The sequence below is a fragment of the Oryzias latipes genome, chromosome 4, assembly GCF_053564925.1.
Source record: "Oryzias latipes strain Hd-rR chromosome 4, Olatipes_Hd-rR_3.1".
NCBI classification, from domain to species: Eukaryota; Metazoa; Chordata; class Actinopteri; order Beloniformes; family Adrianichthyidae; genus Oryzias; species Oryzias latipes.
In genome coordinates this window covers 21,434,562-21,456,910 of record NC_136240.1, presented here as the reverse complement: position 1 = coordinate 21,456,910, position 22,349 = coordinate 21,434,562, and the positions used below count along the sequence as shown (strand labels likewise).

Below are 22,349 nucleotides of genomic sequence, written 5' to 3'. Positions count from 1 at the left end.
GACCCCGGAGAGAACCCACGTGTGCATGGGGAGAACATGCAAACTCCACACAGAAAGGTCCCCCATTGTTGTTCTGTTTCAGGTCCCCCAGCTGGGACTTGAACTGGGGACCTTCTTGCTGTGATTTAAGAGCGCTAACCACTGCCCCACAGTGCAACCCCTTTTTTGTGTTAATTCTTAAATTGTAAAAAAGAGATTTTGGAGGGATTGTGATTATTGATTATTTACTGACTTTGTTTTTTTTTGCATAGTTCACCTTTTTCATTATTATAGATCAGTGCTGATCATACTTAGTTAACTTTCAATTCAACTGTACACTGAGGGGCTGTGACTCTTTTCTAATCAACTTTTTGGTTTTGACAGAGACCCGGAGTATAATTTGCCTGTTATGACATTAACAGTCTTGAGAGTAATGTTCTTTCAGAAGAATAAAGGAGTAAAAACAGTTGATACACACTTAAGCCAACCGGCCTAGGCATGTACTTTAAAAACTGCTATCATCTTCAAGTGGACAGAAAAAAAGGCTTTGATTTTCTTTTTCATTTGGCTTCTGCTTGATGCTGGGATGGTTTCCAGAGCTCACTTCCTCTGTCTGTTTGTGCTTCTCGCAGCATCTCTCCTCTTGTCTCTTCCACACCTGTTAGCGCCCCACAGATGTGCACTTGCTGCGCTGTATATTTGTTAGAACAACAACATCTCCATCATCAAACCCAGGATGAGCTAAACAATCAGGCAGCATTTAGGCTGAGCACAGGCCAGCTGCACTGCCCATTACCTCCATTCACACTCAATTGCACTCACGCACACTCACCATGCTTTTGTAGCTCAAAAACACACAATAGAATATGAGCAGTGAATGTGAATAAACTGAATGCAACCACTAGAGTAGTTTTTCTTGGTTTTTCCCCACCATTTATTAAGGTTTGTGCTGCTCCTCATTTGTGCTCCTCTTCTTGTCATTTAGCTGCTTTGATCACACCTTAATGAAAAATGTTTCAGTCATTAAGAAATTGGGACATTGTGAGAGCTGTATTATTTGTCTTTATCATTAAAGAGAACATTCATTGTTGGATGGGAGAATGGCCTTACCTAAAACACAACGTATGTATTCGATGACCTAAGGAGTCCTCTTTATGCACAAAAGAAACACTTTTACAAAAGTTTTCGGTATCTGCTAATGCTTTGGTCACAACTGCTTTTATGGGTAGATACAGGTTTTCTGTGGGAAAAAAATGAGAACGCCAGTATGGGGCTGGCAGGTAGTCCGCATGAAATATCAAGATCTCTGTGAGCTGTAGGGTCAAAATATTCATTCACATTATTTCTATGGGCATGGTGCAGGTGACAGGTCGTAGTGAACACTTATACAACATATAACCTACTGTAATGGTTTCATTTTTAAAACCCCCTTGAACTCTTTGCACTGTGCAGGAAGCCCCTTAGTGCTGTTCATGTGATAAGTTCATGTGTGTTCCTTGCATGCAGCCTGTCTGTTAGAAACAAGTGAGATAGACCATCAGAGCATAGTTTGTGTTGGCATCCTGCAGCATCAGTTACTAATAACTCATAACTGGGTGCAACTTATATCATCCTTACAATTATTTCATCATACACTTATCACGTGCACGACAATTGTACCTTTTATTTTCATGACATCCCCTGAAGTGGTCACCTGAGCCTCAAGGTAGCTACAAGACACAACTGTACTCCCCTTACAATGTAGCCCCTCTTTTCTATGACCCTCTAAGGACCAACCCAAAAACCCACAGCATCTGTATGGGTCAACCTTTGTATCTGTGCATGTGACTAAGGCATAAGAAGTTGAAGGCTGGTTGTGATGACACTGCCCTATGTGGTCCAGACACAGATTTAAGAACTAGCTAAAATGTAATCACCCAATGTTGATAACATATTGAAAGCTGTGGTGGATAATATTGATCTTCTTTTGAGAATTCAAACATACAAAGTGGCAGATCTTGTGTTGTGGCATTTATTAGGATGTAACTAAGACATTGTTGTGGAGCAAATCCAACATTCCATGGCAACAGCTGCTTTTCCTGTCCTGTTGTCACATGTCAAAAAATGAAAACCACTCAGGAGTTACACAATGACCCCAACAGTGATCCTTGATGCCCCTACCCATTGTAGTGATGTGGACGGAGAAAAATGTTCGTTCAGAATTATTCTGAGATGTAGTCTTAAAAAAAAGATCTTGTCTTTTATAAAAATGTGAAGCTAATTTCAAATATGTTTTAAAGTAAGTGCAATTTTTAATTATGTTTACTGTATTTACAGTGACTGGGAAGAAGCTTTTCTTCATCTGGCAGTAACTATTTTTCTACTAAACTATTGGGATGTCTCCAGAGATATTTTGGAAGTGTGGTACAACACACTGTAAAATTTATATGTCTACATGTTGGTTTTTATACTTGCAAACCATGCCATAGTCAAAATAGTTGAATGTCTTTCAACAAAAAAAACAAAGAAAAGAATGTCTTTTAACAGCATCAGCCAACCTTTGAACTACAAGCTTTAGGAAGCCTGACATTCAAATTGCAAGTCTATCATGACAAATCAGTAAATGCTGTTGGCATCCCTACTTGAAATTAAAGCCATAAACTTTTTGGATTTTAAAAAATTATGACACAATATAGATTTCATAGTCCTAGGCAAATGACTTATTGGTCACTACAATAATTCTGATCATCACATATGTAGTTGGTTGTTTGTACGGGGGTTTTCTTTGCTTCTGAACATGTTGTAGTTAAAAGAAAAGAAGTAAATTTGTCAATGAGTTTACAGTATAGTTTAGATGTACCCTCTCTGATAGTCTGCTTTATCAATTACTTGCAGGTCTTGATCTGTGATATTGAGATGACCTACAGGCCCGAGAGGTTAATGTACTGTCCCAGCTCTTTGTAATTGACAAGCACACACACATCGTCTCAGATATAAGGGCCTGATAGTTTTTCCCTTCAGCAGCTCTTATTCTTCCTTCTCTTTTCTCTATTTTGTCCTCCGATTCCAGCATTTTTTTACTCCATCTATGCTTCGACCCCCCAGTTTTATACTGAAAGAGGTGAAAATCTATGTGTGAGATGGTGTGTGTCTGAGTCTGTTGTGTATCATTCCTCATGCGAAGCCGTGGTAAAACTATCAGTGTTATCTGCAAACTTTACCACCTGTGTTAAATTGAAGGCAGTGATGTGGAAGACCCTTCTACCCTCTTTCTCTCTCTCATTCTATCTATCCTCTCTTCATTTTAATTCATTTTTTCCTTTACCCTCCCCCTTTTTTGTGTCAATTTTTCTATTTCCATCTACCCCACTAGTTGCCCCTCCTTTTCAAGACCCTTTGGTATCATCTTCCCATTAAGAATGAGTATATCTCTTAGGCAGCTGAGGCCCATCTTTTAGGTTTGTGTGAATAACTTGTATTGGAGGTTGCGGAACAAACAATTTAGCTACTTTTTTTAACCCATGATATTGAGAACCGTAGAATCTCAAGTGTGTTTATATATTAGAGCACTCATTCTAGTAGGACAACAACTAAATCCTCCCAGCATCGTTCTACAGAAAGAGGCATTCACGTTACTTTGGGTTTCTGACAATGGAGCAATGTGCCAGTTGTCACAAAGGATCAAGCTACGAACACAGCGGGAATTTGACATAAGTTCAAGAATGTTCTAAACATGCGTTCTTGAATGCACGTTTAGCCCATGGTGTTTACACTGGACAAGCAGGGAGGGGCTTCTTCTTCTTCATTTTCTGGTGTTTAATCGTACATGTCTGCCACCTACAGTTGGAAAAGGCTTGTTGTGAAATATTGAAGCGGTGCAAATGTTACAAATCTTGCTCCAGGCTTTTTTCTTTCACAGCTATGTACTTTCTAATTCGATATATGAAAGACTTTGTGTCATAGAATTCCGTAAAGGCACAAACCGCTATTATCAATTTTCAAATTGGTTGGCACTTCTGTGAATTAAAAGGGCCAGCATGCATATTTCACTATCAAACCCACGGCAATTCCAACTTCCAACGCGCGTTGAATGGCCACGCGTTTTACACATTGAGTCTGAAAATGGCTGTAGAAACTTGTGTAGCTACATGTGAGTTTAAGAGGGTTGAATACAGACCCCCAAAACTCGAATTTACATGCGTTATACGTTTCATTGGAAGTGGGTGCTTGGAAGCGCATTGAGGAGGAAGATGTGAATGTAGCCTTAGTTAGGTTTTCATTTGGTCCTTTTTGTTTGAAGGTATTAGTAGATCAAGAGAGTTCACCAAATTTTGTCTGACTGAATGAGATGCAAAAAATGTTCATGTATTCATTTAATATATACTTCATGCAAACTCCTTAATTTTTGTTATGAGCTTATATGCAATTATTTAATAAATTACTTTTCCGGTAGTGTTTTTTTTCTTGCAATGGTGCAGAGTGGACCTGTAGGAAAAAGAGACACTTTGTTTGTCCATGTGTGTCTTGCTGTGATAGAGCAAGCATGTACCATGACTCTTTAGAAATGTATCTCCCTCAGTAGATTTCACCCCTCACTTCATTTCCTTAATGACTGAATCAGCACCACTCCCCTCCCTTTGTGTCTGCCTCTGCCTTTGTGTACAAGCATTCACACCCTCATGCACCTCCACTCATATAGATGAATGTACACGGCGCAATCCAGCAGTTCTGTCGTTGCTTTTTTTCGAGATTTTTCGAAGTATTTTAAAGTATAGAAAATACTTGTTGTATATGCAATTCCATTGCCTTCCATGCTTGATGTAATTATTGCTGCTGTGCAGCTAATCTGTCTGAGAGATGCCCCAGGTACCCTGCAACCATAAAAGTAACACAATTGTGATAAAATACATAAATTGGCACAAACTTGATCACATATTAAACATATGCATGTCAATTTGTAGACATGCACTTATTTACACAAACGAAAGAGGAAAGGAGAAGAAAGGGGAATAGAAAAATGGGGTGAAGTCCATTGAAGTGGCTCTGTAAAATAGACTTTGTTCAGGTAGTCACTTTGTTTTCATGCTGATAATATTTATTTAGGGAAGGAGATCTCTTTTCCTTTTCTTCTCTGGTCCTCTTCTTCATCTTGGCCTCTATGGTTTAACTCTTGGCTCCAGGATTAGCCTCCAGAGAAAATGCGGGGTAAAATTACCCTTGGGCTGTCTCACAGGCCGCGACTATTGATTTTCTGCCACAAATGGAGGAAAGACTGGTGTTTAATGGTCTTAATACCACCAGAGAAATGTCTTTTTCTTTCTTTAATGGCCTTGGCTTTTGTTTGGCTGCTTCTATTGGCTTGGATAGCTTTATTTTTACACAAATTAAAATATGAGGAATGAGTTTAGAAACGTTAGATTATTTTTGAGATGTACAAGAATATCTTACAAAAAGATAATTTGAAAATCCCACAACAAACCATCTGCTTTGACTTTTTAGTGCTTTTTGTTACTTGAACTGTTTATGAAAAAACAGGTTAAATAACATTTATATTATAGTTCATTACATTTTTATCAGATGATGAATAAACAATTAGAAATGTACAAACTCACCTTTTCAGTGTTTAACATGACGGCAGCTTGTTGGTCCCTAAAATCCCTGTTTTGCATGCACTGAGCAACTGATATTTGAATTGCAAAAAAATGGGTAGAAATCTAGAAAACTTACTAAGACAATAATAATAAGGGTTTATTTTGACACTGAGTTGAGAATTTCCGTAATTGAATTGTCAATTAAGGAAGATGTTTCTAAAGTGGGAAAACTGGAGAAAACTAGATAAAGCTTACATGCATGGAAATGACATGCATAATCCATATAAAGGCTGCAGCTGGAATACTAAGCAGGAGCCCTTGAACTGTAAAATGACTTTAATAAAGTCAACAAACCAATTCTGACCCTACTATGTGAAGATTGAAAATGTTAAATTGAGACAAATTGAAACAAAAACTAAAAGGGAACAGTTTGAGTACTGAAGAGCTGTTTAAGGACTGAAAAATATTAGTTTACAATAAATATACAAGTTTGAATTGCATTAAATATTTCATTGCAAACATCTCTTTCTACATTGTGCAAAACAAATCCTCCTGCATCTTTTGCTGCCACTGCAAGACAAAGAACAAAACTGCATATTTAAAAAGCAGGTTATTTTTTAAATACTTTTTCTCAGCACCGCGGAGTCAAAATGAAAACCCCAGCTCTGAATTGACTAATAGTGTAACGCCACAATCTCAGGCAAATTTAGATATATTAGCTCTTGACATAAAATTGACAATATATTGCTGGATAACACCATATCTATCTCTAAAAGAATACATAGAGTATTCAGAATGTTTGCACAGTGTGTGTCCAAAATCTACCATTGTCATGCTCTCTGATATTAAGCACAGGAGGCAGTCTGTAATCTTGTGACAAGCTGAAGACAGTTTTTATATTTGTGTCGAAGAACACTTCACAATTCAGTTTCTCAAGATATGCTTTTAGTCACCAATGCTGCTCTTTTCTTTTTGAGAAGATAACAGGCTAATATTCGCAGAAAAAAGCTCTGTAACACACAGACCTCTTTACATCTAAACAACAACATGGTAAGCCTAAAGGAGTTCAGTAAAACTTGCGCTTGAGTTTTCAGGTGAGAAACGGTTCATTTTCAATTATTTCCATTAGGGGCACGCCAACACATCCCCAGTAGCGATTTTACTGTAGGTATGTACGTAAGTATGGGCAGTTGCCCGGGGGCGCGGGCTCAGCGCTTGGAGAAAAAAAGTCTGCACTTATATCACAGTGTTTGGAACGGGCTGAAACCAGTGAATTGGCGCACCCCGCAGCTGTGCCGCTCAGCCGACAGGAGCGCGAGCAGCTTTTCAACAGCGGGTCTCTCTCAAATTAAGTGGATGAATGGGGGAGAAAACGTGTGTGTGTGGGGGGGTCTACTTTATAAAATATTATAAAAATCAGTTGGATGGTGATGGGGGCTAGGAAGGGTCTCGCTCAGGGAGTAATTCCGTGTAGAACCGTCACTGCACATCTCTAAGAATAGTTTTCAACCAGAAACCGTCTCGACGCCCATTCTTCATCAGGGGACTTAGGTGATGTGGATAATTGCTTTGAGACAAACTACTTGATTGTCTTCAACCTGGTCTTGGAGCTTCTGTGGAAACCAGTGCCATGGAAGCAGATGTCTGCTGTTTGGATTCACTTTCTTGCCAGCAGCTTAATCACTCCATTGTCATGGTGGTAAAAACGGATCCAGAATATTACTCTGACAAACAGCTTATATGTAACAAATAAGCAGGCTTTGGCTGAAACTATCGATTGCCGATTACTTTGTTTTCTTTCTTGTTCAAGAAGTAATTGCAAAGGGGTTCTCGGTTGTGGTTACGGTCTCCTGGACAGCCAGCGATGTTTTTCCTTTCAACCATAAAGCTGGGAATCAACTTTCTCAAGTGGTCAGTGCAGATGAAGGTTAATTCTGCACTTGGAAATGTTTTGTCTGGTTCTTGCATCAAGGTCCTGCAACATTCAACATTGATCCACGCGTACTTGTTAAATGACTAAAAAAGAAAAGAAATGAAAAAATGTTTTAATACTTTCAATCACTTCCTCTGTCTAACGATAGTAGCACAGATTATCAACAACCTACCTTTTTTACGTTGAAATGTTTTAGGTTTGTCAGTTTGCTGAGCTCCTTCTTGTGATTCTAATAGGACATTAATGGCAACAGATCTGATCCTTCTGTGTTTTTATAAAAAGCTGATTTTAAGTAAGGAAGATATAAAAAAGCTTTTCTTCCCATTGATACTATTATACCTGATGAAATGCCCTATTTATTTCACTGTCACAGGAGTTTATGTTTATTATAGGTAAACAAGTCCTCCGTAGAAAAAATAAATGAATAAGGAAAAGACTTCAAGCAATTCAAGGCAAGGACACAAATGTAAGTCATTCAATTAAAGTTGTTGTGAATACTGCATTAATAGTTGAAATTGTGATTTCATGTCTAAAAACTAAAAGATATTCAATCCAGCGTATTTGCTGTCATTTGTCTGCAGATTTACATTTGAGCTGTAAACGCAGTGTTAACAAAAGTTTTGTTTCACACAGTTTCTAGCTTATTATGACAGATAAATGATGGTATTTCCAAGTAGAGGACCACAACATGGAATTAGTTTCATTGTGAGAGTGTTTATTAGGAAAATAGATTAAAGACATTCCATTTTTTTCTCTGTTCTGTGGCAAAATATCTACCAAAATGCAGAATCATATGTGACTTGTTTCTATAACCCTTTCTATTATGTAATGGCAAAGTTTTTATCTAGGGTCGTGTCGGAAGTCAGAGCTCTGCCTCCCCCTCTAGTCCTTGGCGAGAACCATCTCCAGAGTTCAAAACACACTACATCTCCCAGCAACCCCAGCACACAGTTTCTGGATGCCACACTTTCATTTGTAATCACTCGCAGTATGCTTAAGCACTGTACTGAGCCTCACTCAGAGCAAGGTATTTTTTGTACCACTCTGCCTGCATTACCAAGCATCACATCCAGACCTGATCTTCTGATTTCCTGACCCTGTTTTATCTCTGACTCTGTTTGCCTGCCGCTTGCACCTCATCTCGCCAGGTTCCTGACTACTCTGGTTTCCTATCTGATGCATGATTGTTATTGGCCCCTGCCTGCCTGACCCTGATTTAGCTTTGTGGACTTTTAGCAGACTAATAAACCTGCTGCAATTGGAACCAGCCGTCTGCCTTTTTTGTGACATGACGACTATTGTAAAAACAGAAGTGTTAATGCAACACTTAAAGAATTGATTTTAACTCTGTGCCAGATAACATACGGCCCTCATCTACGCAGTGACACTGAACATAGTGTTGAATTTTCAGAGTTAACATAACTCTTTTGGGTGTTAATAATTGACACTATCTGTACAACTTTAACACTAAAAAGTGTTGAATAACTCCCACAGAGTCATTTTTACGCTGCACATTTTAACTCAGAACATTAACACCAACACTTGAAAAATGGGGGTGGGGCCTTCCACTTGCTGTTGTTGGAATAACTCTTAGAGTTATTACAGTTTGACTACGAATGTGTGACAGTGGGGAATTAGCTGTGTACTGTTAAAAAATAAAAATAACATCTAAAGAATAAGGACCAAATTGGATTGTATAAAAGATTTGAGCCTTTGCTTCTTTTGATGTATTTTTTTAAGTTTGTGTAGTACCTTGAGATAACCTTGCTTTTGAATTTGCGCTTTACAAATAAACTGAACTGAACTTGAACTTAAATCAAATCAGCCAGGTGCTGCTTTGATTCAAATGCAAGGGCAACTGCCCTTTCTTCTGAGAAGGCAGGAGTTTCAGGAGTGACCAGGTTAGACAGGATAAGGAACGAGTACATCAGAGGGACGGCTCATGTTGCCTGTGTTAGCGACAAAGTCAGAGAAGCCAGACTGAGATGGTTTGGACATGTTCAGAGGAGGGACAGTGGATATATTGGTAGAAGGATGTTGGAGATGGAACTGCCTGGCCCGAGGGCAAGAGGACGGCCAAAGAGGAGATATATGGATGTCTTAACAGAGGACATGAAGTTGGCTAATGTTAGGGTAGAAGATGTCCATGATAGAGTGAAGTGGAAAACGATGATTCGCTGTGGCGACCCCTGATGGGAAAAGCCGAAAGAGAAAGAAGATATATATAGACTTTGTATATATTTATATATATTTATATTTTCATTTGGATAAAACTCATCTGTGCATTTTTGCTATGTCAAGAAAGAATGATCTGAAAGACGTGTTTTTTTCTTTGCTGCTGGTCTCTGATTTATTTGAAAAAAGAAGAAACTAATTTTAAACTGATATTTTCAACACTTCACTGTTAGAATATTTACAAGCAAAAAATATTCCAACCATTGGCAAGTCTGAGTGTAACTGAAGTCAGAGACATGTAATGAATAAAGGTAAATGGGAGGAAACAAAAGGGTGAGAAATTCATTTAGTATTTCCTTGTGTTTATTTTTGGATTCAATAGTTGCTGTTTTTGTTTGTGATTATTTTGTATTCTGCTTGTACCTCAGCTGCATACATGAGATGCAAATTCTTGTTTAGTTTTCCTGAACTGTACAAATGACATGCATTCTCTTATGCGAGAGGTCGAAGAGATCTCATACAGAAAATAATAGCTTTAAGGTTTTGCAGAAAGTTCTGCTTTAATACAATTGCATTGCAGGTTTCACTTCGTGCATTGCTAGTCATTTAAATACTAATAAATATTTTTTTATCACAGGCCCATATTTGAAACATGTACATTTTTAGGCATGATTTAAATATATAAACATGAAGATCTATTGGATGTCCCTTCCTCATATGTATAAGGTTTAGTTTTGTTTAAAGTGATAAAGTGAAAGTAAGCCCAAGAAAAAATATCTGTGCTTTTTGGCCATCCACTCTGTTCTTCTTATTTCCCAACTTTTACTTTTTGGAATCTCATTAAAATGCGTTAAAGTCCTAATCTTGTAACACTCCAAAGTCAGAGAGGTTGGAATTTTGTTCTCCTTTTTGCAGTTTTCCACATAGGATGATACCCTCCCACCCCCTCCTCCAGCTGTGTCATCTTGTCTGTACCCCACCTATCTGTTCGGCTACATCTCCGAGATGCTGTAATTTCCTTGGCCCGGCTTGATGTTTATTGTGAGGCTAAAATTGAAAATGGCCTGTAATGGAGCGAGCCGCGCAGCCTCGGGACCAATTCACAATCTAAATGACTTTCTCCTTTTCAATGGCATCGACTGGAGGGCTCTTTGTGTAGCCTCGTACCTAATCAACCTCCAGTGTGACCCCTAGCTCTCGGGGCTGCTGTTGGATTAATGATAAAATCATTGGTTTAAACAATTATTCGACCTAAAATAGCTGGCCATTTTATTCTGAAAATTAAAGAATGTGAAATTAATTTTTTTTCCCCTGTACCATGTTGTAGTAACGCCACTTATGGATGAACTCTGCCCCCTAAACTCTTGATTTCATATGAAAGAGCACTTTTGCTTTATCTACTTTCACTTTTAACTTTTTTACACTCCCTCTCTCTGTATGTTGTTGCTGTTGTAGTTTCTCAGGTGTCAAAGTAGCAAGGCTTCAGCTGTGTTTGTCTTCCTTTCCTTTTTTCTAACTGCTTGCCTAATTTACTTTCTATATATTTGCTAACATGTCTGTATGACAACAATTTTCTCCTCTAGAGAGCATAAGCTTCTTTTTATGTCCTTAGCTGTTCACCTGACTATATTTATGCTCCAAAGTAATTTTTAGCATTTTTGTGATGGATTTTTGAGGTAAACCTGGTGATGTTTAAAGAGCGGACACTGGCCAATAGTGACAGCTGGTTATATCTACTTCATAACTTCCACCTCTAAGTGCCATTCTGATCATATTTTGATCTATTTTAAAAGCGTCCCCAGTGATCTTTTAATTATGATTTATATGTCCTGCATCATGTGAAATATACCACAGTAAAGAAGAGAGAGTCAGAAAAGATGTTAAAAACACTAAAAACACCATATTGATTGGAGTGGGTCTTTAAGAAGAACTAATCAAATGTGTTTTTTCAAAAATATATTTCTAGGTTTTTAATTGATTATTAAACATTAGAATGGGGTGGTTGCAGATTACTAGATTTTTTTGTCTACATAAAAACAATTTAGTTGGAAGCTCTGGTTAGCAAGTGAGGTCTCAATGGGTCTGTATTCTAGACCAGAAGGATAGATATGATTCTGACTTGTTTTAAAAAGAATCTATGCATTGTTATTCAATAATCTTTAGTAAAATCTCTTCTGTTTCAGATGACAACAAAACAAAAAAATCTGAGATGAATGTCTGATATAAAGGTCATTCTGTTTTTTCCCCAGTTTGACACGATGTTTACCTTGGCCAAAAAAGAAAAGGGAATCTTATTTTTGATCTCAAGTTGGAATTTCAGCGAACAGGAAACACAATCAGACTGAATTTATGGAGGATCAAAAACAGGATGAATGTGTTTTCTTGTTTTATTTCTAGGCTTTTCCTCTCTGTCTCTCTGAAATTGTGTGCAGGTAAAGACCCATAAGAGGAGAATCAAGTCTAGAGGATGGATGGATTATAGATCGTTCGTCTGTGTGCAGCTAACGCCTGATGAGCCTCGCTGTGCACTTGTGTCCATCAAACACCACTTGATTACTGGCTGTGTATTTATCATCATCATCGTCATCATCATTATCATTATCAACCGTCTCCCCTCTCTTAAGTCTGAGACAATGGACTCTCCTTAGAGGCTCTTATTGAGCTGGAGCTCAGTAGTCTTCACAGTCTCAGCCCAGTTCTAGTCCTCTTCAGCAGCCTGGAGTGTGGCTAGGTAATTACCCAAGGATTGATTCCCCTAACAGAGACCATTTCTTCACCTCCTGCAGAATCACTAAGAGGCTTATAATAAGCCCTGCACACCTCCATGGCTTCCTAGCTAATGTCTTGGCAGGCTACAGCCTCTATTGACTTGTTGATAGAGACTCTGGAGCAGTACCAGAGGCGGCAGCGCGTGAGGGGAGGGAACTCTTCACTCGAGAGACTTGATTATTAAAATGCCAAGTTCTTTGCTATCATACCTTAGATACAATATGGGTGGAGATGGAGATTTCTCCAAGACGTCAAGGGAGGCTTTTATTTATAAGGCCCAAACCAATCCTGGACCTTCTGCCCTGCATCCCATCACCATTTTTAGATAAATACTTTAAGAAATAACAGCAAAATCCTTTGCAATTTTGTAAATGGAAGCACTGCATAACATCAAAGAATTTGCTCTTCAGCATCAGAGCATCAAAATTCAGCCAGGTGAGCCAAAGGTTTGGCTTCACAGGCTTCCTGAAACAAAACAACTTTCATTGCTTTGCTCATTATCATTCTGAGGACGCAGCAATTTGTTTCTTCCAATCTGCCAGTCAGCAGCGGGGCATGAAGAGGGCCGGGAGCCAAAGGGAACTGAGGCTTCCATTCATTCAGGGGAAGAAGGAGCCACTGCAGAGGATGGGTGGTTGGTGTGTCCCCGTGTGTGTGCTCATGTGGCCACTAAAGATAAAGCAATCTCCTTGTACATCTTCAGTCTGTTGCTTTGTCTTTGAAAGATTGTAGCACCAAGAGTTCAGCCTTTCAACAAACAGTGTTTCTTTATTGATAAATACAAGACACTTTTTTTCTAAGTAATACAGGATTTAGGTGTATTCCAATTTCCAAAAGCCATAATTACTTTTTACCTGACAAACGGCTTAAACAAAACAGATTCAGTCCAATGTTCTGGAGGATTAAAGGTGCTCCCCGCCTGCAATTTTTTGCTCTTCCTTATTCTGTGTCCTCCCACCTTTAATGAGAAAAGCAAATTAGGTGGTTGTTTGGAATAAATACAATGATGTTTGATGAAGTAAACATGGAAAAACTGTATTAACCTACGTGAGAAACATTCTATGGAATATTTAAAGACATTCTGATGTCTTCTAATTAACAAAATGCTGTTTTTTTTTCTAGCCACATTCTTCCTTTGTCACCAAATGGAATCATTTGATTAAAAACCGAAATGAGCTGCTCCTTAACACACTTTGTCATCAATTAAACTCTAAGAGGAATTCAGTGAAATAATAAGGTATTAGGAGATTCATTTCAACGAGTCGATTCATACCAGGATTTGTGGTTAACAATACGATTCATAGTCGTTATTGGTTCATTTTGAACTGACCTAAAATTGATCCAGGTCATCTTTGGCCAAAATTCAACCAGTGTAAAAATACCTGGGTACTAAACAGTGCAGGGGAAGATTTCCAGATTTTTGCATTTCTTACAAGATAATCAAGTATACATTAAATATGTGCACAAACAAACAAGTAAACAAGAAAATAATGGCAATTCACATTTTAGTTTCAAGTTTAGCCCACTGTTGTTTTCCCACATCAAATACTACAAACAGAACAGTATTAAAACATTATTCCACACCGTCTGGTCACATGTCTTTACAAAATTCAAAGTGCTTCCACACAACTGGAATGATGGACTAATCAGTTTTTGCTGTAATCATATGTGTGTTGTATGCTGTGATGGCACTTGGTCATTTTTTAGGTTATGAAAAAATAAGCCTATCGACCCTCAAGCCAAATGGTATTTTCCTATACTTATTATAATCAATTTCATTCTGAAAATGTTTTATCAAGGTAAACTTTGATTAACAACTTGCCTCAGACAGATCAATCTGGTCAGATCTGGTGGGAATATAAATACAATTTATTACAGAGTTAATCAATTTATCAATTTTTCAGTCAAGTCGATTAATCGTCACAGCCCTATAAGCTGTCTAATGATAGCCTTCATCACAGTGAACTCATAAGGTTAAAGAGAAGCAGATTTTATGTACAATTTCATAAAACTGACCTTATTTGTGCTCCTTAAAGGTGGTTTCTTATTTAAAAAATTAGGAATGTCTGTCTTTTATAAAAGGTTCATGGTACCTTTAAAAAAGGGAGGGCAAAGAAGCACAAAGAATGACTTTGTACGATTGGAAAACACTGCATGCATGACAGTAAATGGTTTTAATCAGTATTAGACTATGTTTACTCAATTTCAACCTTGATCTGGCATTTACTTTCTTTCACAGCCCCACATTCTGCACCTAAAGGTCAATTAAGAGAGTGCAGCAGATATTCCAATTTCAAGCCAGATGGTAAACAATTTTCTAGATAGAAGACAGTTCGTCTTTTCAGACTACAACTCACTATTTAACCTGTCCAGGGAAAAGTAACTTAACATGAATATTTTATTATTTACCCAATTATTTTGTAAACTCCTGTTTTAGAACACAGTTCTCTTTAAAACATATTTAACTGTTCCTGTGGTAAAATCCTCACATAACAGGTCTTAGAAATTGAGATGTTAAAATGCAAGTTTTTATCATTTTTATGACTGAAAATGGAGCATAAATAATCTCTGGAGGGAAGCAAAATCTCGATGTGGTAGCGACTAATCTGCATCTGAATGTAGAGTTTGCCATTTTTTTTTCAAAGACCTCGTCGTGAATAGCTTCACATTCACAAAAGCAGAAAGAAAAAAAAAACACTGTTGTCATAAAATGAACAGAACATTTGACCTGCTTTTGTCTGAATCTTTCGTAAACTTTCATGAACACATGCACATTCGCCAAGACACAATTATGGAACACTACCAAAAAGGACCTTTATTAAATGTTTTATTTCTAAGTCGCTAAACGCAAACATTCAGAATTTCAGTGCAAGCTTTTCAAGAGGTTATTGTTTGCATTTGCAATTTTGCCATCCTTTGACAGGGAAACATTTTTTTTGCCACCATGCCCCACATTTGTGAAGACACTAAACTGCTGACTGTCGCTTTCTTTGAGCAAAGGTTTTGATGAATACGACTGAACAAACTGTGTTTTCATAAATAAGATGTCTTACCTGTTTTGCTTTTAATTTGTTATTTTCCAAAAAAAAAAAAGAAAAACAAAGTTTGCAAAGTTACTTTTCCAAAACATCTTTATTCAAAAGTCACTCAAAAGAATTTCCTCATTTTCCCTTGCTGTTTCTCACCCATCCCACCTTCCCAAGTGAAATAAACATTTTGCTAATGAGAGGCTTGGTTGGGAAAGCTGTGGGGAGTAAAGCATGGATGTGACCTCTGGGAGAGTGGGGAACTTGTTATTCATGGGATTGTGTCCTGCTTAGTAAGATGGGTGTTGCAGTTAAAATCTTTCCACAAGGCTGCCTCCATTGTAGAAACAATTAGAATTAGAATGTCCATCTTTAGCTTCATTTGGGATTGAGTGACAGAGAGAAGAAGTTCTGCTGTTTTTAGGTGTGTGTAATGGCACAGTTTGTGTGTTTGTGCGCTTGTGTGTTTTTGGGGGACTTCTGGTTTCTAAAGCAGCTCTGTCTTCTCTGACTAAGGCACATTGTTTCACATCAAGGGGTGGGAATGGGGCCTTTGGCAACCAGACGAACACACACTCGCACACACACGGCACCAACAAGAAAAGCTGCTCATTGTGGCACCAGCCAGCAACTATTAATAATGTGTGACATTTCAGTTTGGACCACTGTTTGTAGAAAAGGTTTTCTGATTCTCCCTTCTTTAACGTCTGCTCCAAAACTGTGAATGACTCAGAAGCAGTTTGACATGAATCCTTCCTTCTTCTCCTCATATTTCACACTCCACAGAAGAGGAAAGGTCCACAGCCTAAATTAACCTTAAGAAATGTGTTTTATGAGGGGAAATCACAATTTTAAACTCACAGTTCATAAAAAAATAATTAAAGTTGATTAGCTGGTCAGTTTAAACAAATAGTTGGCTGTGATTGATTGTTGAAATTGTCATATTTTGGTTTCAGAATAAATACAGTCCCTCAGTTCAGAAATCTTTTTCGTTGTTTTTACATTTATGTTCCAGTCCACTGAAGTGACAACAGTCCAGAAAAATCAGAAGATCGAAGTTTTTTCTTGGATTAATGTTTCACTTTTTTAATATGAATGTTGAATAGTAAGAGGAGTTTTGTGACACTTCATGGTTTTTTGGGTGTCATTCTAGACTAGAGGAACCACTGGACACACATTGTAGGACTCTGGTCCCACTAAAGATGGGTTTAACTTGACATTAAAGACCATTTATCTCTGACTTAACTCTTGCTTATACGAAGGAACTAATTTTTTAACTTATTATGGCGGCCCTGAAGTGCAAATCACATTAATAAATCACTCAAAGCAAAAACATATCAAACTTGCATTTAAAAAAATCTAAAAATTCCAGAAACCAAAATGTGCATCAGTGTCACTGATTGGATGATGAGGCTTCGATTTTTATTTTTTTTTTTTTTATTTTTTTTCAACTTGTCCTGTCCAACAGCTAGGCAGACAGATGAGAGCTGAGGGCCTCTTGGGTTGGACATATTTTACTTTAACAAGAGGGGTTATTAATCTTCAGACAAACCAAAGGTATGTCTGAATAAACCCCTTTTGTAATTAAGGCCAAACTTTATTAATTTCAAACATGTCTGAATATCTTTGGTGTTGGACCGGACGGAAAAGGAAAGAGGGGAAGAAGAGAGAGGGACGTTAGAGAGAGGGGGGGTAGGGGGTGATAAAAGGAGGGGAAGGGGGATAAGACCATGAAGCAGCATAAAGCAACAAGTTTACTGGTTGTTAATCATTATGGTAAGGTTCAAATGTAAAAAAAAACAAAAAAAAAGGGCGGAGCCTGTCCACACACACACACTCAAATGTTATAAACACACCTGTTAGTTGCAAAAATGTCCACCTGTCGACATGTACACAAAACAGATAGTGTTCACACGCATACTTATGCCTTAAAACCAACTAGTGTGAAATATTTCAGTCATTCAGTCTGTTGAGCTAACACCTGTGCTCAGGTGAGTGTTTATGTTCTTCTAAAATGGATGGTGGAACGTGAAAAGAAGGAGGGAGAGTGCCCAGCCATCCCCACCCCAAGACCCCCACCGCACCAGCAGCGGCAGCCGGAATCCCCCCAACGCCACACGGGAACCGGCAGGGAACAACCGCTGCCCGGGCGACCAAGCCCGCCACCCAGGCCAGGGCCAGCAGGGCCGCCGCAAGGCCCCCAGAGCCAGAGAGCAGGGAGGCACGGAGGGAAAGAGGGCGCCGCCCCAGCCCAACCAGGAGAGCAGCCCCCCGCCGCGCCGGGAGAACCCAACGCAGGGCCCCACCGGAGAAGGACGCCCACAGCCCCAGACGAGCACCCCACCACCACCCAGGAGTTCCGGGCATCCCCCCGCCCCAACCCCAGGTACGAGCCAGGACCCCCCAAGGGAGACCCACTCCGCACTCCAGGCAGCCATCCGCCCGGCCCACGGTTGGTCCAGGGAGGAGCGAGGCAGGGGCCCAGCAGTAATTGTGTAATAAACATGAGTCATAAATGTTTACCTTTTTAACTAGACATTATTTGTTATGGCAATATCATCTGACAGATGATATTTCTTTAAGCTTGTGGCTACACTAACTGTAAAAGTGATTGCACAATCAAGTCTTTCCACAGTTCAGACAAAACACTCTTCTGCTTTTCCTCTCAAACTCAAATCATTATCGATTTTGTGATGTCCCATAATGCCCACCCTTTCCGGTTTCTTATTTTGTTTAGTTTTTTTAACATTTCCTTTTGATTTCTGGAAATTACCTTTGTTTTCCGTACTGTTTTTTTTTTTGTTTTTTGGTTTCTGGAATTTTGTTTTAGTTTTAAGTTTTCTTTTCTTTTCTTTTTTTGCTTTTTCAGTTCTTTGTGATCTGTCCATATTTTTTTTTTATTGCAATGAGTCATGTGTTGATCTGATTTGCACTTCAGGGCTGTCGTAAAATAGCACTGTATAGAAAAAAAACATTAGCATCACAGTTTTACAGATTTTTTAATGCTGTTTTAAATGCTTTCTAAGAAGTTTTACAATCTTGTAAAGCTGAAGATTCATTGTACACGTGTTGGTGTGTGAGACATGGTGAAGGACAGGTCAGTTGTGGGTGGTCGATGAAAAGGTCAGCTGGCTTAGCAAGTAACCAGGAGGTCTGCATGTGTGTCTGTGTGTGAACAAGTGTATGCGCCAGACCGTAGAACAGTGCTTCCTTTCTCTCCAGGGGCTGCAAAGGTTTGTGGGTAAAGGCTGACTCAACTGGGTGTCCCAGACGCCACTGAATATAGTTCATGCACGCACATTCAACTTCCCTTCCAGTAAACCTTTACCCCAGCTCTACCAACACCAACAGGAAAGCATATTGGGTGCAGCGAAGGATGTTTTTTGCTTTAATCATAGCCCCTCTGACCTATGACATCATCAGAGAACCTGTCATTTTATTGGGAGACGTGGATGACCGAACCTAATTGGTGGGAATAGGACCAGACTGAGAATGGCCATTCAAAGTGGACAAACAGAAAATTAAAGCTAAGAAAAGAATGCAATTTCAAGCAAAAATTTAAATCCATTCAACTTGAAATAGCTTCATAGTTTCTTAGTGGAGCAGAAAAAAGGATTAGACAAAAGAAATACAGATTTGGAATAGCAAACACATTTTTGTTAGTTAATTGGTGAACAGATTTCTCTGAAGCGATCTGAGAAACTTTGACACAAAACGCTCATCTGTCACAGTGTTTACTCTCACGTTTTACTCCTCTTGCCAATTGACACGTCGGGACAATGTCCTTTGCCACACTGACTGAACACATTTTGCTATAAAATTGACACTGTAAACTCTTTTTTTTCTTTACTGAAATGCACAAAGTTGATGTCATTTGGTCTTTTTGTTAACTTTTGCACTTTTTTCTGCTTGATATTCCATCTGCCTTCTTTTATTAGGACTATCTAAATATATTTTTAGTTAACGACCCATCACTTTAAATCTTTCAGCTGGAAGTCACAAAATAGTTTAGTAGTCCAGTTCTTTGAAATAAGTTTGTTTTAAGTTTGAAGCCTCCTATAGGGATTTTTTTTCCAATATTTGTCAAAGCAAGACATCTAATTTACAAAATACAATAAAAGAAAAAGAAAACAGAGTTTAAATGTCAATGTGTATCCAGAGCAGGGTATTGGTGTGTGTGAGCTGTTTGATAGCGGGGGCTTTGCTTGGATCTTGTGTCTGCCTGCGTCTTGTTGATTGGTGAATTCCTCAGCGACGGGCCTGCTCTCCAAGATCTTCCATTATCGTAGCAGCTCCTTAAAGATTTCTATAGATTGATTATTAATTGTTTGCTGATGGAAAAACACAGAGAGATTCGCAGTAATAAAGACGGTAAAGTTAGATGCGACCTTCAACAGAACTCTGTACCTAGAGGTAAAAACACATTCTAGAAGCACACCGGACTGGTTGTTTAGTTCATGTTAGTAAAGTTTTCCCATCAATATCCTTGAGGTCACTTTTTTTTTACCTCTGTACCTGCCATGCTGTTGCTCAGTTTCCACCAAAACCTGATCTTTATCCCTGCAACCCTGTTGATCTGCTCCTGACAGTTTTCCTTACCGTGTTGATGGTGACAGGAGACAGTGGTGTGCTGGCAGGTGCATAGCACTAAATTATCATACGCAGACAAACACACACGCACACACACATAAAAAGCAGACCTCTTCTGTGCTGAGAAGGCTGCCATTATCATATCAAAGCGTCTCTTACAGAGACGTGGCAGTGCTTCAATTTAAGCAATTAATGCAGAGAGACTCTGTCACACAGCCCAGCACCCTGCAACTCTTAACCGACAACCACACACACTCACACACATGCATGTTCTCTTGGGGCACTCTAAGACAAACAAAGGTGTTGGGGAGCGAGGATCCATATTCTCAAGGCCATCATGATGATTTTCTTTTCTACTTTTTCCCCGCTGATCTGCTTCCCTGCCTGAAATGGAAAAGGTTGTTTCCTTATGTGAGCTTGATTTCCCCCAGATGACGGATGGTTGTAATAATTAGTTGGTTGTTTCATTTTGGTATGTAGAAATATACATATTGTGACTAGTTTTTTGATTTACAAAGTTATTTAATTTGCATTTGTGCTGTCTCCTCCTTAACTTTGAAATCTACCAACCATGTGTGTGACATGATATTTTAAGGAAGACGGTTTTCAAAAAAAGAGGTGCTTTAGTAGGTTTATTACATTGACCTTAAGGTCACGCATTCCTTACCTCTGTAATGTTTTACACAACAGGACATATTTCCACAGCAAAGTTTGTTTCCTGAATTATCAGATAGAAGACAAGTATTGACAGTTAAGTATTCTGTCAATTAACTTGAAGGCACTTTCTATATAATAAACAACACAGTTAACTGAACCACTCATTCTTTGTTCCTTTCTGTGTTTTGTGTTAAAGTCTGTGCCTTACTTCTGCTTTTTTTGATTTTTTTTTTATTTTTATTAAAATATTCTGTTTTTGCATTCTATTTGCACTGGTATAACTCCATTTACCTAAGAAAGACTTTCTGCTTGGTTTTTTAGTTTTTTGCGTAAATAAGTGTAGAATACTGATGAGATTATAATGACAGTTTTAGTTTTGGAAACACCCGCCTTGATGATTTGACCTTCATCAGCACCTTTGTTTCTTTGTCTCTTCTTCGTTATTATATTTTTTTCTATATTAGTGTCTTTTTTCCCCCCACCAACTGTCCATATCCGTCCTTGTCTTTCTTTCAGTCGTTCTGTTGCAAAGTATAATTCCTTTGCAACAGCTGCTTGATGTTTGTGACAGGAAGCGCGATAGCACTGACAGGTTGGAGACGGTTATCAGAAGTCTGCCGCCAGTCTCTGTCTGGCTAAATTGAAAATTGCAAATGAAAATCCTGCTCAGCACATTTAAAAAAAAAATCATCAGCCGTTATGTCAGATGACCTTTTGGGCGTCAGGCTCCACTGATAAAACTCCAAATGACAACACTCGGCTCTGATCCATTTTTTGACACTGCGTGTTCTCGTGTCTTCTATCCATTCTCCACCTTTTTCCCTCCATCACCGTTCAACTCAGTGAAAATGATAGGCTTGCAGGAGAGCCTTCATTGTACTGCAGATGAAGAGGTTTTGTTTGGATGAGATGGCCCTGCAGTGTGTGTGTGTGTGTACTGAAGAGTGTGTATGGGGTGCATGAGTTGGGTGACACTGAGCAGGGCCTGGCTTGGCCTCGTCTGCGTCTCTCTGTTGTTCAATCACAGAGAAGATCAGAGGCCGGAAAGGTGTGAGCATTTAGAAATACAGAGGGGGTACGGGGGCAGAGAGGGAGGAGTAAGAGTATAATGGACACTACGAGTAGATGTCACTCCAAATGACTTTTCCTGGGAGGGTCAATGTGTGCCAATATTGACTGACGTGCCTGTGTGTGCCTGTGTATCATCTCAGGAAGAAAAAAAGAAAAGATGGAACAGAGCTGATCATCTGAGTCTATCAGAGGCTCTGTCGTCTGAAATTGAATTCTCTATCTCCGCTATTGTTGTTGTCTTTGTCTCGGGGGACAGGATGGTCAGATTTTTTTTTCTAATGCGGTACTGCATTACAAGATCTATTTCCAATTTTTATAGATCTATAATAGCAGCTTCACTGTGTCATTTTGTCTAATACTTTTTCTTTTGTGAGCCCTATAAAACCTGCCCAAAGCCTGTCCTTCATTCTTTTACGCAAAGATTTGGATTAAATCAGCCATTTTTTGTTTTGTTCACATTTCATTCCTCTAAATAATGTTTAAATTGTAACATTATATTACATTTAAAAACATGTCATTTTTAGCTTTGCTTTTGGTTGGTTGGTTAAAGTTTGAGACTTTCGTAGTTTGTTATTTTTA

General features: G+C 38.7%; 2 long non-coding RNA genes across 5 annotated transcripts in view; one reads left to right on the top strand and one right to left on the bottom strand.

The window, feature by feature from the left end:
- LOC101162358 (uncharacterized) overlaps nucleotides 1-22,349 on the top strand; it is a 176,778-nt gene that overhangs the window by 39,099 nt on the left and 115,330 nt on the right. The window lies entirely within an intron of this gene.
- LOC144991898 (uncharacterized) overlaps nucleotides 531-22,349 on the bottom strand; it is a 96,589-nt gene continuing 74,770 nt past the window's right edge. The window contains exons 1-2 of one of the 2 annotated variants that reach the window (XR_013655576.1): nucleotides 15,480-16,860; nucleotides 531-13,384 (exon numbers count right to left, since the gene is read on the bottom strand). This is a non-coding gene — a long non-coding RNA (uncharacterized LOC144991898). Of the gene's footprint in view, nucleotides 13,385-15,479; nucleotides 16,861-22,349 lie in introns of those variants that run through there. The other variant, XR_013655575.1, reaches the window with a different exon arrangement.